Below are 17,426 nucleotides of genomic sequence, written 5' to 3' on the forward strand. Positions count from 1 at the left end.
AAATTAAATACAAACAAAACTACAAAATGGGGAAATTAAAATTTACAATGTTGATTTAATATAAGGAATGGTATTTTGCTGAAACCAAATTGCCCCTCACAACATAAATATTTTACTGACTGCAATAACACAGACCTATTTAACCACATACCTCATGATGACTCAGTTCTCCCACTAACCTTTGTTTGTATGGTATACCACAATATAATTTGGCTATAACTCGTTGTGACCACATCATTTATTTTTTAAATCCCTCTGTGTTTTTTTCCTCATATGCCTGCAACAGTTCACTTAGTGCTATTTGCCAATCACAAATCCAAACAGAGGCAGTGAAACTGCATTCCCAGAATAACTATAAAGGGTTGATAAATATATAAAGATATTCCACCCCACCAGTAATCCAATACAAATTAAAACTAGAGCCACTTCCATTATCAAACTGGCAGAGCTTTTGAAAAAGATAAAATAAATGCTGGTAGGTATATGTGATAGGCACCGTTGAACACTTCTGTTGAGAATGAAAACTGGCCTGACCTTTCTGGAAAGAAATTTGGCAGTAGGTATTCACAGACTTAAGAGCTTTCAGAGCATTTCAACTAGTAAATTCACTTACAGGCTTTTATCCTATGGAAATAATTTTGAAATGTGGGCAAAGGTTTCCTTATAAGGATATTCAATGCAATGTTCTTGTTAACGGTGAAAAATAAGAAAGCCCCTCTAAGTGTCCAAAAATAATAGCATCAACTATATTATCAATAATTATGTAGCCATTACAAATATTTATGAACAATTTGAATAACAGGATATAGTGTTCAAGATAGAACATTGAGAAATATGGCCATTGGCAGCAATATGGATGGACCTAGAGATTATTGTACTAACCAAACTAGTCAGAAAGAGGAAATACAGATACCATATGATATTTCTTATATGGGGAATCTAAAATGACACAAATGAACCTATCTATGAAACAGAAATAAACTCACAGACATAGAAAAGAGACTTGTGATTGCCAAGGGGGAAGGAGGGTAGAGGAGGGATGGACTGGGAATTTGAGGTTAGCAGACTACAGGATGGATAAACAGCAAGGTCTTACTGTATAGCACAGGAAGCGGTATTCAATATCTTGTGATAAACCATAATGGAAAAGAATATGAAAAAGAATATATATATGTGTATATATACATATATATACACACACACACACGTAAAACTGAATCACTTTGCTGTACAGAAGAAATTAACACAACATTGTAAATCAACTATACTACAGTAAAATTTAAAAAACAACAAATAAACAAAAAGACATAACATGGAGGAAAAAATAAAAAGCAGGATACAGTACTGTATTGTCTACATAGTTCTATTGTACAAAAAATGTAAATTTGCAAAGTAAAAGACCTAATGAAAATAAGCCAAAACCATGAGTGTTTTCCCCCTGAAATGTGAGTAATTTATGCTTTACTTTTTTGTAGGTCCCAATTTTTTTCAAGTTTTCAATAACCAGTATACAATTGTTTTGCTTTTATAATTACTGTCAACAGCCCTGTAAGGGATAGCATGTCAGCTTGGACCATGCTGAAACAGTCCTTATTGTGAGCTAGAATTGCTTCCTTACAACATCTATCCACAGGTCCCAGGTTTACTTTCTAGAGTTACACAGAGTAAGTCCACAACTGCTGCAGGGATATTTCAAAAGGGTCAGTTAGCAACCTTCCCCACCTCCCACCTCCATAACCCAGCTCCCCACCCCTACTTCTGTCAATTTCTTCTCTGCCCAACACTTCAAACTGTTCTCTGTCAGACAGGGTTTCTGATCTCACTAGCCTGCTTACCTTGCTCCAGACAGACTCCTATTTAATAGGTTTCCTCTAAAAATGTGATATTCAGACCTGAAAGCAGGTCTCCAGAGTTCTAAAGCACAGTTGCAATTACGCCACTCCTTTGCTTAAGAACTTCCAAAGGCTCTTACCAGAAGAGCAGATCCCCCCTCCCCAGCTTTGCATTAATGCGCTCCTGGATCTGGTCCCAGCCTTTTCTACCTCTAACACACTTTATACCTGTGCTTTCAAACTATGGGTTGCTATGTATTAGTGTCATGAAATCAATTTATTGACCAGAATAATAAAAAAAAGTAGAATAGAATAGACAATACCAAGTTGCATTGCACATACTAAAGGCAATTAATATCACAGGAAGCACACACACACACACATACACACACACATACCCACACAGTCAATAGGTCATAACTAAAGTCTATTTCTTACTGTGAGTGATGATCAAAAAAAATTGAAAGCCACTGCCCATGCCAGAGCCACCTCAGTCCAGCAGCTTGTCTCTAATATAGCTTTGTAGTGCTTTGATCCCACTGTTGCCTCAGCTAGGAATTCTCTCTGCTGTCTACTGAAATCCAGAGCCCTAATAAGATGGCACATCCTCCCTGAAGTGTTCCTCATTTTCCCTCAGGTGTGATCCTGAAATGATGGTCTCGTTTCTTCAGTTCAGTTCAGTCCCTCAGTTGTGTTTGACCCTTTGCGGCCCCATGGACTGTGGCACACCAGGCTTCCCTGTCCATCACCACCTCCCAGAGCTTGCTCAAACTCTTGTCCATCAAGTCAGTGATACCATCCAACTATCTCATCCTCTGTTGTCCCCTTCTCCTGCCTTCAATCTTTCCCAGCATCGTGGTCTTTTCAAATGAGGCAGTTCTTTGCATTAGCTGGCCAAAGTACTGAAGTTTCAGCTTCAACATCAGTCCTTCCAATGAATATTCAGGACTGATTTCCTTTAGGATGGACTGGTTGAAACTCCTTGCAGTCCAAGGGACTCTCAAGAGTCTTCTCCAACACCACAGTTCAAAAGCATCAATTCTTCAGTGCTCAGCTTTCTTTATAGTCCAACTCTCACATCCATACATGACTACTGGAAAAATCATAACTTTGACTAGATGGACCTTTGTTGGCAAAGTAATGTCTCTGCTTTTTAATATGCTGTCTATGTTGGTCATAGCTTTTCTTCCAAGGAGCAAGCATCTTTTAATTTCATGGCTGCAGTTACCATCTGCAGTGATTTTGGAGCCCCCGAAAATAAAGGCTGTCACTGTTTCCATTGTTTCCCTTCTATTTGCCATTAAGTGATGGGACCGGATGCCATGATCTTAGTTTTTTGAATGTTGAGTTTTAAGCCAACTTTTTCACTCTCCTCTTTAACTTTCATCAAGAGACTCTTTAGTTTTTCTTTGGTTTCTGCCATAAGAGTGGTGTTATCTGCATATCTGAGGTTATTGATATTTCTCCCAGCAGTCTTGATTCCAGCTTGTGCTTCATCCAGCCCAGCATTTTGCATGATATACTGTGCATATAAGTTAAATAAGCAGGGTGACAATATATTACCTTGACGTACTCCTTTCCCTATTTGGAACCAGTCTGTTGTTTCATGTCCAGTTCTAACTGTTGCTTCTTGACCTGCATACAGATTTCTCAGGAGGCAGGTAAGGTGGTCTGGTATTCCCATCTCTTGAAGAATTTTCCAAAGTTTGTTGTGATCCACACAATCAAAGGCTTGTTTCTTACAGCACTCAAAACAGCTTGCCTTGTACTGTAACTTTGTACACTGAGTTCTTAAGAGTACCTGGAGGACAGGGTGGTGTCTTACCCACCTTTGAGTCCTTCAAAGACCCAGAAGCATAGTGAACCTGGTTGATGCTCAGTGTCTTCCCAACTGAATATTTTCTATATCTCCTTCCAGGAACATTTTTTTGGTATTTTTCCTCCTTCTATTTTCTTGACCATAGGCCCCAGCAGGCATAAGATCCTGGGGTCCATGTTATCTACAGTGATGGCTCTAAAAATAAGTCTGTCCTGAAAGTGTTCATCTTTCCTGAGAAGTAATAAGAGAAATAAATATATGCTTTTATTCATTTTTAAGATCTCCTTTATTTGAGAATGTATCTCTCCTATACTTTTGGTGTTAAGATGTATTTTTATGGAGTAATGTTGATGATAAATTAGAAAATAAAGTTGACTTTTAGTGTGTGTGTGCTAATTATCTTTACTTGGCAAAATAAAAAAGCTAGTAATTCTATGTTCATCTTTAAAAAGATTAAAATTAAAATTTGCTGGTTTCAAAATCTGGAAGCCTAGGAAGCAATTACCCTTTCTGGGCTGGCTGAAGATTGGTTCACTTTCTTAAATGCTAGATAAATTCACTAACATAGGGTTGGAGGAGGATTTCTCTTCTCATCTCGAGGACTATTATTTATTGGTCTGTGCTCCTCCTCTGTTTCCACTCTCTAGTTCCTAAATATGTTAAAGTGAAGTGAAGTCTGTCAGTCGTGTCCAACTCTTTGTGACCACATGGACTATAACCTACCAGGCTCCTCTGTCCATGGGATTTTCCAGGCAAGAATACTGGAGTGGGTTGACATTTCCTTCTGATTACACATGGACATCACCAGATGGTCAACACCGAAATCAGATTGATTATGTTCTTTGCAGCCAAAGATGGAGAAGCTCTATACAGTCAGCAAAAACAAGACCGGGAGCGGACTGTGGCTCAGATCATGAACTCCTTATTGCCAAATTCAGACTTAAACTGAAGAAAGTAGGGAAAACCAATAGACCATTCAGGTATGACCTAAATCAAATCCCTTATGATTATACAGTGGAAGTGACAAATAGATTTAAGGGACTAGATCTGATAGACAGAGTGCCTGATGAACTATGGACAGAGGTTCGTGACATTGTACAGGAGACAGGGAGCAAGATCGTCCCCAAGAAAAAGAAATGCAAAAAAGCAAAATGGATGTCTGAGGAGGCCTTACAAATAGCTGGGAAAAGAAGAGAAGCAAAAAGCAAAGGAGAAAAGGAAAGATATTCCTATTTGAATGCAGAGTTCCAAAGAATAGCAAGGAGAGATAAGAAAGCCTTCCTCAGCGATCAGTGCAAACAAATAAAGGAAAACAACAGAATGGGAAAGACTAGAGATCTCATCAAGAAAATTAGAGATACCAAGGGAACATTTCATGCAAAGATGGGCTCGATAAAGGACAGAAATGGTATGGACCTAACAGAAGCAGAAGATATTAAGAAGAGGTGGCAAGAATACACAGAAGAAGTGTCCAAAAAAGATCTTCACAACCCAGATAATCACGATGGTGTGATCACTCACCTAGAGCCAGACATCCTGGAATGTGAAGTCAAGTGGGCCTTAGAAGGCATCACTATGAACAAAACTAGTGGAGGTGATGGAATTCCAGTTGAGCTATTTCAACTCCTGAAAGATGATGCTGTGAAAGTGCTGCACTCGATATGCCAGCAAATTTGGAAAACTCAGCAGTGGCCACAGGACTGGAAAAGGTCAGTTTTCATTCCAATCCCAAAGAAAGGCAATGCCAAAGAATGCTCAAACAACGGCACAATTGCACTCATCTCACATGCTAGTAAAGTAATGCTCAAAATTCTCCAAGCCAGGCTTCAGCAATATGTGAACCGTGAACTTCCAGATGTTCAAGCTGGTTTTAGAAAAGGCAGAGGAACCAGAGATCAAATTGCCAACATCCACTGCATCATCGGAAAAGCAAGAGAGTTCCAGAAAAACATCTATTTCTGCTTTATTGACTATGCCAAAGCCTTTGACTGTGTGGATCACAAGAAACTGTGGAAAATTCTGAAAGAGATGGGAATACCAGACCATCTGACCTGTCTCTTGAGAAACCTGTATGCAGGTCAGGATGCAACAGTTAGAACTGGACATGGAACAACAGACTGGTTCCAAATAGGAAAAGGAGTACGTCAAGGCTGTATATTGTCACCCTGCTTATTTAACTTATATGCAGAGTACATCATGAGAAACGGTGGGCTGGAAGAAACACAAGCTGGAATCAAGATTGCTGGGAGAAATATCAATAACCTCAGATATGCGGATGACACCACCCTTATGGCAGAAAGTGAAGAAGAACTAAAGAGCCTCTTGATGAAAGTGAAAGAGAAGAGTGAGAAAGTTGGCTTGGGGCTCAACGTTCAGAAAACTAAGATCATGGCATCTGGTCCCATCACTTCATGGAAAATATATGAGGAAACAGTGGAAACAGTGTCAGACTTTATTTTTTTGGGCTCCAAAATCACTGCTGATGGTGATTGCAGCCATGAAATTAAAAGACGCTTACTCCTTGGAAGGAAGGTTGTGACCTACCTAGATAGCATATTTAAAAGCAGAGACATTACTTTGCCAACAAGGGTCTAGTCAAGGCTATGGTTTTTCCAGCGGTCATGTATGGATGTGAGAGTTGGACTGTAAAGAAAGCTAAACCCTGAAGAATTGATGCTTTTGAACTGGAGTGTTGGAGAAGACTCTTGAGAGTCCCTTGGACTGCAAGAAGATCCAACCAGTCCATCCTAAAGGAGATCAGTCCTGGGTGTTCATTGGAAGGACTGATGTTGAAGCTGAAACTCCAATACTTCGGCCACCTCATGCGAAGAGTTGACTCATTGGAAAAGACCCTGATGCTGGGAAGTATTGGGGGCAGGAGGAGAAGAGGACGACAGAAGATGAGATGGTTGGATGGCATCACCGACTCGATGGACGTGGGTTTGGGTAAGCTCCGGGAGTTGGTGATGGACAGGGAGGCCTGCTGTGCTGCGATTCATGGGATCGCAAAGAGTCGGACACGACTGAGCGACTGAACTGAACTGAACTGAAATGTATCTCTGGCCCTTTAAATGGGGGAGTGGCGTAGCAGGGCGGACCGCCCAGGAGAGACCAGAGAGAGAGAGAGATGAGGAAAGCGGAAGCTTGGCCAACGGGTATATACTGCGCGTGCGTGAGGTTAGAGCAGGGGGCGGGGTCACGTGGTTCGTGGAGGGGGCTCCTAGGCTGGCGCGGCTGAGAGCTCAGGTAAGGAATCTCCCGAGAGCGGTCCGACAATGTGGGGACGCCGGTCGGGGGCTGTACGCGAGGCGGCAGGAGAACGCAGGTCGGGTCCCTGAGCCTTGCCCCTTTCCGACAGCGGCGCGGCCTCAGACAGGCTAACTGGACCAAGGCCCACCGGCCCGGCGGGGTTGACTATGGGGCGGAGGAGAGTACCCTGTGTTTGGCCTGGAACTGGGTTAGTTTCCACTTGTTGGTTTCATGGAATGGGAGGCTGAAGTGCAGGGGCACTCGGTTACCCAGATTGTGAGTCTTGGAGGCCGGTAGTCACTCCCCCAGAAGGAACAGGTGTGTAACCTGCCTTTGGGGCCTGGGACACAGGTGCAGGCTCTTCCATCCCTCGAGGCCTGGGATGAGTGTGCTTCTCTAGTGTGAGGCCGAGGCTTAGGTGGAGTGCCCACCTCTTAGGGTTTGTGCGCACCCTGTGAGGTTCGGTCCAGTTTCTCTCTGGATGCGAAGTGTGCCCTAGAGTGAGGGCAGCAGGGGACACGTGGATCTCTAACGTTCGAGACCGTTCCTGTGTCCTGGTTAGTTCTCCAAGTGTGGTACTCGGGGGAAGAGGTGGTGGCGGGGAGGGGCAGAGTTGCCTAAAATGTTTGGGTGTTTCAAAGGAGAGAAGGTGGGATGGATTAGTGTCGGTAAGAAAGGATCCATGCCACCGGTTCTCAGAAACTGCTGGGGACCCTTCTCCAAACAGGCATGCCTCCTTCATACCCTGCTAATATTAGATTGATACTAGAATGGTCAGCAAGGCTGTGTCCACTACCACACTCCCTGCACCCCAAAGAACAAACCAAACATGGTTGTTAACTTGTGCCAGCTTTACTCCAGATGTCAGCGATTAGGAGATCAGTTACAAATCAGGTGTGTGTTTCAAGTATCTGCTGTAAATAAGGATGGAGACTCTACATGTGTTTGTGTAAGATATGGGTTTGCTTGTGGTTAAACTTAAGAAGAGTAGGTATTGAAATCGCTGGTAATATCTGGTGTATTCCATAGAATGCAGAATAAACAAGGAAAAATTCTGGTTGATCTTTTGGGTTTCTTATGTCAAAGAGACATAGTTATATGTGAGAAAAACAACAATACAGTATACTAATGCATATATATGGAATTTGAAAGATGGTAACATAACCCTATGTGCGAGACAGAATAAGAGACACAGATGCATAGAACAATTTTATGGACTCTGAGGGAGAAGGTGAGGGTGGGACGTTCTGGGAGAATAGCATTGAAACATGTATATTATCATATGTGAAACAGAACACCATTCCATGTTCGATGCATGAGACAAAGGCTCAGGGCTGGGGCAATGGGATGACCCAGAGGGATGGGATGGGGAGGGAGGTGGGTGGGGGGTCCAGGAAGGGGAACACATGTAAACTCATGGCTGATTCATGTCAATGTATGGCAAAAACTATTACAATATTGTAAAGTAATTGGCCCCCAACTAAAATAAATAAATTTATTAAAAAAAAAAAAGAAAAAACTAAAAAAAAAAAAAATTTTTTTCCAGGGGTCAAGGGAATAGTATGTTGCTTATCCTTTATACATTTCCTTTGTACCTGGACCAGTATCAGCAGATGGGTGTTTTCTGTCTTCCAGAATACTGGGACATCTTGGTGACTTTTCAGCTCTTTCCCACCCTTTTATAGACGTTTCAACCATTGTGATATCAAATGTCAGTTATGTATATTAATGGAAAGTAAGGCCCTTCAAACTTAAGTGTATTTAACTTTTGATCTGTTTATAGTTTTCACAAGAGTTTAGATATCTTCTTAACCTACAGCTTCAGGTGTCATCTGTACATATTTGTAAGAACAAACTGTTCTATTCTTAAATGGATCTTAATGTTGAATTATCTTCATTCTGTGTAACAGCCTTTCTGTTACTTCATCCAGCCTTAAGCACCATAGAGAGAAGAGAAAACTCCTACCTCTAACATTTATAAATTTGAGGAAAGGACACTGGTTGGCCAGATTGGATATGAGAATGTCAATGTGCTTATTCTCCTAGCTGAGCAGACAGGGTATTTGATTGGCAGAACCACCAGAATTACATGGTTGAAACCTCTGTTTCTGAAGTCCATGCTGCTGCTGCTGCTAAGTTGCTTCAGTCGTGTCCGACCCTGTGCGACCCCATAGACGGCAGCCCACCAGGCTCCCCTGTCCCCGGGATTCTCCAGGCAAGAACACTGGAGTGGGTTGCCATTTTCCTTCTCCAGTTCAGGAAAGTGAAAGTGAAGTCACTCAGTCATGTCCGACTCCTAGCGACCCCATGGACTGCAGCCCACCAGACTCCTCCGTCCATGGGATTTTCTAGGCAAGAGTACTGGAGTGGGGTGCCATTGCCTTCTCTGTCTGAAGTCTATGAGTAAAGTGAAATGAGTACCCTCAAGTGTGATGCCCAGTTAGCCACAAATAACATCATCCTTGATTAAAACTACCTTCACGTGGATCAGAGTATAAATTTTGAAGTCCTGTGCTCTATGCGCTACACCAGCATAGTTAAATTAGAAAGAAAACACTTTCAGACGTTTTCTTCTGTCTTACGTGTAAGTGTCTGGTTGCAGTTCAAGGTTAAAGTGACTTATTTCCACATCACCTGTGACTGGTGGTGTAATATCTTTACTGCTGGTTTCTGAAATCTTATTTTTCCAGTTTTTCCTAGACCCTTGAAGAAGGTTCCCTGGTGGCTCAGCTGGTAAAGAATCAGCCTGTGATATGGGAGACCTGGGTTTGATCCCTGGGTTGGGAAGATTCCCTGGAGAAGGGAGAGGCTACCCACTCCACTATTCTGTCCTGGAGAATTGCATGGACTGCAGTCCATGGGGTTGCAAATAGACATGACTGAGCGACTCTCACTTTTGAAAAAGTACCTTGAAAATTGAGTATCACCGCAGTACCCTGCGAAGGAGTCATGTAGGAGCCTGGCATATGATCTCTTAGGAAGTCAGTCACAGCCAATTTTTGCTCCATGTTGGAACAGCCTGCTGTGTGTTACTTTGAGCACAGGTGAAATGGATTGTGTGTGAGGCATGTGAGAAGTGAGACTGATGAAAGGCCAGCAGATACCCATCCCTTCCCCACACACACTCAGAAGCTTGTAGTTATTGAGTGGAATGGTATGCAGAGTCCAGCCCCTGTGAGAATCATTTTTTTTTTTCTTTCTGTTTGCCTAAGATAATGGTTGAATTCCTGTAAATTGAATGAATGGACAATGTGCATGCTTGTTGCTATAGTCGTGTCTAACTCTTTGCAGCCTTATGGACTGCAGCCTGCTAGGCTCCTCTGTCCATGGGATTCTCCAGGCAAAAATACTGGAGTGAGTTGCCATGCCCTCCTCCAGGGGATCTTCCTGACCGAGGGATCCTGACCCAGGCGTCTCTTAACCTCACCTGCATTGGTAGGCGAATTCTTTACCACTAGTGCCTCCTGGAAAGCCCTGAATGTATGATATATTTTCACTATTTTCATCTTGGCCTATAGGTTGAATTAATGTAAAACAGCACAAAATGTTTGAAATGATGGAGTGTGTATCATGTCATATGTGAGCAAAATGGTCATTAAAAAATGTTAGAGATTGAAAAAAAACCTATTTGCAGAGAGGGGAACTTGCAAGGTGGGGGGCTTTTGGGGAGTAGAATGAGTAACCGAATTTTATTTTGAATGACCAGAACTGCTGTTTAAGGCTCTAGAAGCCAGTGATGCAGCATTGCTTGGCTGCTTCTGTGGGGAGGGTGAGTAGATGCATCAGTTCAGTTCAGTCGCTCAGTCGTGTCCAACTCCTTGCGACTCCATGAACTGCAGCACGCCAGGCCTCCCTGTCCATCACCAACTCTCAGAGTCCACCCAAACCCATGACCAACCATCTCATCCTCTGTTGTCCCCTTCTTCTCCTGCCCTTAGTCTTTCCCAGAATCAGAGTCTTTTCCAATGAGTCAGGTCTTCGCATCAGGTGGCCAAAGTATTGGAGCTTCAGCTTCAACATCAGTCCTTCCAGTGAACACCCAGGACTGATCTCCTTTAGGATGGACTGGTTGGATCTCCTTGCATGCAGTCCAAGGGACTCTCAAGAGTCTTCTCCAACACCACAGTTCAAAAGCATCAATTCTTCGGCTCTCAACTTTCATTACAGTCCAACTCTCACATCCATACATGACCACCAGAAAAACCATATCCTTGACTAGACGGACCTTTGTTGGGAAAGTAATGTCTCTGCTTTTTAATATGCTGTTTAGGTTGGTTATAACTTTCCTTCCAAGGAGTAAGCGTCTTTTAATTTCATGGCTGCAATCACCATCAGCAGTGATTTTGGAGCCCCCCAAAATAAAGTCAGCCACTGTTTCCACTGTTTCTCCATCTACCTGCCATGAAGTGATGGGGCCGGATGCCATGATCTTAGTTTTCTGAATGTTGAGCTTTAAGCCAACTTTTCCACTCTCCTCTTTCACTTTTATGAAGAGGCTCTTTAGATCTTCGCTTTCTGCCATAAGGGTGGTGTCATCTGCATGTCTGAGGTTATTGATATTTCTCCCGGCAATCTTGATTCCAGCTTGTGCTTCCTCCAGCCCAGCATTTCTCATGATATACTCTACATATAAGTTAAATAAGCAAGGTGACAATATACAGCCTTGACGTACTCTTTTCCCAATTTGGAACCAGTCTGTTGTTCCATGTCCAGTTTTAACTGTTGCTCCCTGACCTGCATACAGGTTTCTCAAGAGGCAGGTCAGGTGGTCTGGTATTCCCATCTGTTTTAGAATTTTCCACAGTTTATTGTGATCCACACAGTCAAAGGCTTTGGCATAGTCAATAAAGCAGAAATAGATGTTTTTCTGGAATTCTCTTGCTTTTTCGATGATCCAGCGGATATTGGCAATTTGATCTCTGGTTCCTCTGCCTTTTCTAAAACCAGCTTGAACATCTGGAAGTTCATGGTTCACGTATTGTTGAAGCCTGGCTTGGAGCATTTTAAGCATTACTTTACTAGCATATGAGATGAGTGCAATTGTGCAGTAGTTTGAACATTCTTTGACATTGCCTTTCTTTGGGATTGGAATGAAAACTGACTTTTTCCAGTCCTGTGGCCACTGCTGAGTTTTCCAGATTTGCTGACATATTGAGTGCATCACTTCCACAGCATCATCTTTCAGGATTTGAAATAGCTCAACTGGAATTCCCTCACCTCCACTAGCTTTGTTTGTAGTGATGCTTCCCAAGGCCCACTTGACTTCACATTCCAGGATGTCTGGCTCTAGGTGAGTGATCACATCATTGTGATTATCTGGGTCATGAAGATCTTTTTTGTACAGTTCTTCTGTGTATTTTTGCCACCTCTTCGTAATATCTTCTGCATGGATTGGTGTAATTGCTGCTAAGTTGCTTCAGTCATGTCCGACTCTGTGCAACCCCATAGATGGCAGCCCACCAGGCTCCCCCGTTCCTGGGATTCTCCAGGCAAGAACACTGAAGTGGGTTGCCATTTCCTTCTCCAATGCAAGAAGGTGAAAAGTGAAAGTGAAGTCGCTCAGTCGTGTCCAACTTGTAGCGACCCCATGGACTGCAGCCTCCCAGGTTCCTCCGTCCATGGGATTTTCCAGGCAAGAGTATTAGAGTGGGGTGCCATTGCCTTCTCCAATCTACTGTATAATTAGGCACTGGAAATACAGTGATGGAAAAAGGGCAGATGTGATCTTTGCTTTCTTGGAACCCACATTCCAGTTGAGGGAAGGAAATGGAGGTTCAGACACTGAAAAAAATGGTTGTAATGTGATAGGTGTAATAAAAGGAGAACAATGTTACGGGTACCTACTAACTGGGAACCTAGTCTAGTTGAGCGGGAGAAAAAACGACTTTTTTGAGTAAGCAAAGTTTTAACTGATATCTGAAGGATGAATATGATCATCTGTAGTTGACAGGCCTGATTGTATAAAAGTGGAACTCAATTATAATTTGGCTTATTATGGCATAGATTCCTATATGCTATGAGTCAACTAGTATCCTCTGAAGCTTAACAATTACAGGTAATAAAACTGATATATTTAATTCACAGCACAAGTATTAGTCCTGGCTTCTAATTCTTGTGTTGATCAGTAATTTATTGAATGTCTGTGTAGCTATGCAAGTTAATGAACCCAGTGATGTGGAGTATGCAAAGACACCTGGTCTCATTTCTGTTGTACAGTTGGGGAGAAAAGATGTAGTCACATTGTAAGTTAATTAATGAATCAATATAAGGAAGGTGCCAAGGTGCTGTTCTAAAGACGTTCATTCTGGATTCTGAGGATGCTTAGGGAGGGAAGGTCCCCAGAAGGAAGGACAGAAAGAGGGAATTTAGATAAATGGAAGGAAAAGGAAGGGGACGTGAGCTAGTGTGAGCAGACATGGAGGAAAAATGGAAGCTATTCTTGAGGGACCCTGGATACATATAATAAGGTTAGTTTTAAAGGAGCTGTTATTCTGCCTGGAATGGCTTAAATTTTGGAATTTTATCTTGTAGGCATTGGAGAACTGTTAAAAATGAGCCCATTTACCAGAGTAAGATAATAGAAAACCTCACAGAAGTTCATTCTCTGTTATATTTTTCTTCACAAAACAGGCCACAAGAAGACAACACGAAACAAATAGAAAAGAAACACTTGGATTGGAAAGACCAGAAGCAAAGTTGGCATGTAAAATTGCTTCCATGTCATGATTTTGTGATATCTTTCAAAGGCTATAGTATATTAGGAAAGAACCCAACTTAATTTGATTTCAGTGTAATGTGATAAGTGTCTCATATAACACTTTTGGGAGGAAAAGAGTATCAGCGAATTAAACAGGATCCTGAAACTTGAACAGTTGGGAATGTCTGCTGAAGTTTAAAAAAAAAAAAACTAGTGGAAGAATTCCACTTTAACCTGGCTTAATATAGGTCACATTCTAGAGTTCTTATTCAGTTGGCCAGTGTCGTAATGGGGTCATTGCTGTTTATATGGTACACATCTTTTTTTCCCCCCAGGTGTTCTTTGGGCCTCCTTTATTCATTGGTCAGGAGTAGTTAAGACGGAGTAGCCTTGGGAGCTCTCAGGATGTCAGAGGATATTTGGTTGGAGCTATTAAATTATTAGGTTATCAGTCCTCAGAAATGGGCAACATACTGGGTAATCATGATTCTGTGATATACACTGTCTGTTAGATTAATCTGATTTACGTAACCTGTTGTGTAGTCTGAAGGTACGCTCTGGCATGGCATCCCCTTGGGAAAACCCTAGATTACGGGATAGTTGGGTGAAAACTAGTTATAGAATTGTATCTCAAGAGGAAATTACTAGTAGTTTATTCCTTTGTTCTGCATTGAGTGTGTAATGTCAGTCAGTCAGTTCAGTTGCTCAGTCGTGTCCGACTTTGCAACCCCATGAACCACAGCACGCCAGGCCTCCCTGTCCATCACCAACTCCCAGAGTTTACCCAAACTCATGTCCATTGAGTTGGTGATGCCATCCAACCATCTCATCCTCTGTTGTCCCCTTCTCCTCCCGCCCTCAATCTTTCTCAGCATCAGGGTCTTTTCAAATGAGTCAGCTCTTTGCATCAGGTGGCCAGAGTATTGGAGTTTCAGCTTCAACATCAGTCCTACCAATGAACACCCAGGACTGATCTCCTTTAGGATAGGCTGGTTGGATGTCCTTGCAGTCCAAGGGACTCTCAAGAGTCTTCTCCAACACCACAGTTCAAAAGCATCAATTCTTCGGTGCAAAGCTTTCTTTATAGTCCAACTCTCACATCCATACATGACTACTGGAAAAACCATAGCCTTGAGTAGACGGACCTTTGTAGGCAAAGTAATGTCTCTGCTTTTTAATATGCTGTCTAGGTGTAATATCAGGTACCATGTATTAAGCATTTCATCAGTAGTCTGCATTTGGAAGAGTTTGCTCAATAAATATTTGGGCAATACCAGGTGACAAAGGAGGGGTAGGTATTTCAGAATGCTGGTGATATGGCCAGAAACAAATTAATTGACATTTGCTAGTGTATTCATTTTCTATTTCTGCTGTAACAAATTACCACAAATTTCATGGCTTAAAAAACCACAGATTTATTATTTTACAGTTCTGTAGTGCACCGGTCCAGCATTGGTCTTACTAGGCCAAAATCAAACTGTGGCAGGGCCAGGGTCCTTCTAGAAGAGAGTCCATCTCCTTGTCTCTTGCAGTTTCAAGAGACTGCCTAAATTCCTTGGCTCCTGGCACTCTTCCTCCATCTTCAAAGCCTGCAGCACAGCACTTCTCTGACCCTACTTCTGTTGTCACATCTCTTTCTCTAACACTGTCTTTTGCCCCTTTCTCACACTTTTAAAGACTCTTTGGTTACATTGGGCCCATCTGGATAGTCCAGGGTAGTCTCCCCAACTCAAGATGCTAACCTCTACCATTCAGTTTATGTTTTGCTTGTTTGTGTTTAGTTGCTCAGTTGCGTCCAACTCTTTGCGACCCTATGGACTGTAGCCCACGAGGTTCTTCTGTCCATGGAATTCTGCAGGCAAGAATACTGGAGTGGGTAGCCATTTCCTGCTTAAGGGGATCTTCCCCATCCAGGAATTGAACCCAGGTCTCCTGCATTGCAGGTGAATTCTTTGCTGTCCAAGTCACCAGAGAAGTCGATTCAGTTCATGAGGAAACTTTGCTATTATTATTATTATAAGAAGTATAGCCTTCTGGTAAGGTAGCCTTTGGATATACTTAGCACGGGCTAGACTTTTACAAAAGTACCAGATCTTGTTTCAGGGTCTTTAAAAGAATTTGGAAATCTTGAAGTTTTAAATTTCTTGAATACTTGTTCTATGTTCAGACATTATTCTAAATACTTTACAGTCATTATATCATTTGTTCTTCACAGTAACTCTGCAAAATAGGTAATTGTATTCCGGGGGATTGGGAGTCTTAATTGTGACTCTCCTCCCCAACCAAAAAAAAAAAGAAAAATTTGGGGACTATGTTGGCTTATGTAGCCTAACTGCTGGAAAGCTATGTCTGGAGCTAACATCATACATAAAAGATTGGAGCCTGGGGCCTGCATGATATCAGGACACTCTTTCCTCCTCATCTCTGGTTTTGTTTATAGGTTGCTTTCATTCTTGCTCAAGAATTTGTACCGAGAGTGTAAATTTTGTTGGTAGAGACAGTGACAGATGCATAGTAGGTGTCGATATGTGTTGAATAAATGACCTCCTTTTCTGCAGAATGGGATGGGGTAGAGGTGGGGAATATTGCTTAGCCTTGTTATTCATTGTTTAACGAACAGCGGGAGTGGCTCTTCCTTACCAGTTCCATTTTGGTGCATCTTGGTAAAGGACCCTGGCTGTATTGTGCAGTCTTTGTTACTAGGGGCTCTTTTATTGACAGCCTCCACAGGAAGCACATAGTTTGAAAGAGCTTTCCCCAGAACAAGAGGTGATGCTCTGGGCAAACAACACAAATGGCCACAATATTTCATCTTACAGATATAGAAATAGAGGAGCTCAGAAAGGGCAGACCGATTGATCAAGTCATACATAGGAACTGGTAAAGTCCAGATTCAGATACGATTTTAATTGACTCTTTGGTCTATATTCTTTCCAGTTTGCCACCTCATCACACTAACAGGAGCTCGGTGAAGTGAAGGTTAGAAATGAAGTAGGGTGGCATGGCAGGGTGACATTCTTTTTTCAGAGACTGCTTGATTTCTTGAAATTTCTTCATCATGGTGTTGGAGTTCACAGATGCTGAGCTGTTTTGAGAACCTCTTATTAACTCCAGATAGAAGATATAAAAAGGGCCAGGAAAAAATGTTTTCCTTTCCAAGTTATTTTGGGGACACAAATGTGAAGAATGAGACGTTTTAGGTTATAGAATCATTTAAAGTTTTTGTTATGTGGTTTTTTCCACTATTTTAAAAAATGTATAAGAATAAAACTTAACTGTCTTCAGGAAATACTGATTGTGAATATTTGTGCATATTTGTAATCATTCTTTGACTAATTGAAATCATTTTTGCTAAGTGGTACAAATAAGAGGGAACTTTATTGAGAAGTAATTTGTCATGAGCCAATTCAATCTTCTTTGAAGAAAGGCTCATAAAGGCTAGTATTGCTCCTGCCTTTGGCTTGTTGCAAAAGGAGAGGTACATTTAGTGCCCAAGATTGGAAAGATGCTTTCAAATGTTGCCAGACACAGAGTGCCCTCAGTTACGTCTTCTAGGAATGTAGTTGATAGCATGTGTTTGTAGGACAGAGCCTCCGAGTCTGTCTTCTGTAACACGTGAAAGGAATTAATCTGTTTGGTAATATATAAGTGTACTAGCTATACAAATTGGTTTCAGCTCTTGAAAATCAGTCTTCATGAGTCTACGTCTTATGCATAGTAGATATTCATTTTAAAAAATTACAAAAAGAAATATTGAAAGAAGTGGAATTCACTTTAAGCAGTTAAAAATGAGCCTAATTAGATAAAATTGTCAGTGAGTTTTGGGCAT

At 41.8% G+C, this 17,426-nt stretch overlaps 1 protein-coding gene across 50 annotated transcripts in view; it reads left to right on the forward strand.

Annotated features, from left to right (window-relative positions):
* VPS8 (VPS8 subunit of CORVET complex) overlaps positions 1-17,426 on the forward strand; it is a 378,806-nt gene that overhangs the window by 83,994 nt on the left and 277,386 nt on the right. For 9 of the 50 annotated variants that reach the window (XM_081571306.1, XM_081571311.1, XM_081571313.1 and 6 more), the window contains exon 1: positions 6,837-6,897. The exons of 14 other annotated variants lie outside the window; for them this stretch is intronic. The gene's annotated coding sequence lies outside the window, so the exon portion shown is untranslated. Of the gene's footprint in view, positions 1-6,836; positions 7,109-7,310; positions 7,795-13,530; positions 13,604-13,879; positions 13,909-17,426 lie in introns of those variants that run through there. 27 more of the 50 variants (XM_081571310.1, XM_081571319.1, XM_081571340.1 and 24 more) reach the window with 12 other exon arrangements.

The sequence above is a fragment of the Giraffa tippelskirchi genome, chromosome 2, assembly GCF_054371585.1.
Source record: "Giraffa tippelskirchi isolate mGirTip1 chromosome 2, T2T-mGirTip1v1.2.pri, whole genome shotgun sequence".
Lineage (NCBI taxonomy): Eukaryota > Metazoa > Chordata > Mammalia > Artiodactyla > Giraffidae > Giraffa > Giraffa tippelskirchi.